Consider the following 904-nt stretch of genomic DNA (forward strand, 5'->3'; position numbering starts at 1 on the left):
GGGGGTGAAAGGAAGGGGTAGGATTTCGATCAAAAGGGAACGTGAAAAAAAAACATGTGGAAAGCCGATCAATAGGGATCGTGTATCACAGTCAATGTAAAAGTGGGGAATAGATTAGGTTTATCCGTGGGGAGAAAAGCATAACGGAAAAGACCACGGTCACCTCAGGCAGTTTTTCTTTTTAAGTTACATGAAAGTAAGTACTTTTTCTCTCTTTGTCTCTTTTTCTTACATGTTTATGCTTAAACTGGTGCCGTCTTTCGTACTTACCATTCTTTCCACATTTACTCATTTTTAATTGAAACATTCATTCGGTAACACTTTCCTCTCTATTCTCATCCTCCTATTCAATTGGTACTTGAAAAAGTTGACGAGAGACTGACCAGAGAGGCAAGCGTTTGTTTGTAAACCTTTCAAACACGTCCGCCACAAGCATTCTTTCGCTATAACTATCAGTGTTACGAAAACTGTTTTTCCTTCACGTTTAAAGGAAGGTGGCGGAACAATATTCACGTGCGACGAGTAGATGAACAAACGTAGGTAAGTGTGGAAACAGGAATTCTATACATATATATTTTTCATTGTTATACATATGTACATATATGCTTGTGTATATGTACATACACACACATACACTCACAGACACACTCACACACATACGCACATATACATTTATGCATTGTTAGGCATATGTATTGCTATTTTTGTATACTACTCATTTATATACTGCTTAGACATGTATATCTCGTTATAGATCGATATACCTATAGAAAAATTGATCATATTTATGCCTTCATCTGGATGTATAGATAAAGTAAGTCATGCAGTTACATGCATGCATTTGTCACAATATTATACAATAAATGTGGAGGCGCAATGGCCCAGTGGTTAGGGCAGCGGACTC

General features: G+C 37.2%; 1 long non-coding RNA gene across 1 annotated transcript in view; it reads left to right on the forward strand.

The window, feature by feature from the left end:
* The window catches only part of LOC128248513 (uncharacterized), a 2,032-nt gene extending 1,498 nt beyond the window's left edge, over window positions 1-534 (forward strand). Inside the window, exon 3 of the long non-coding RNA XR_008264683.1 lies at window positions 368-534. This is a non-coding gene — a long non-coding RNA (uncharacterized LOC128248513). The remainder of the gene's footprint in view (window positions 1-367) is intronic.
* The last annotated feature ends 370 nt before the right edge of the window (window positions 535-904 follow it).

This window comes from Octopus bimaculoides, chromosome 8, assembly GCF_001194135.2.
Source record: "Octopus bimaculoides isolate UCB-OBI-ISO-001 chromosome 8, ASM119413v2, whole genome shotgun sequence".
Lineage (NCBI taxonomy): Eukaryota > Metazoa > Mollusca > Cephalopoda > Octopoda > Octopodidae > Octopus > Octopus bimaculoides.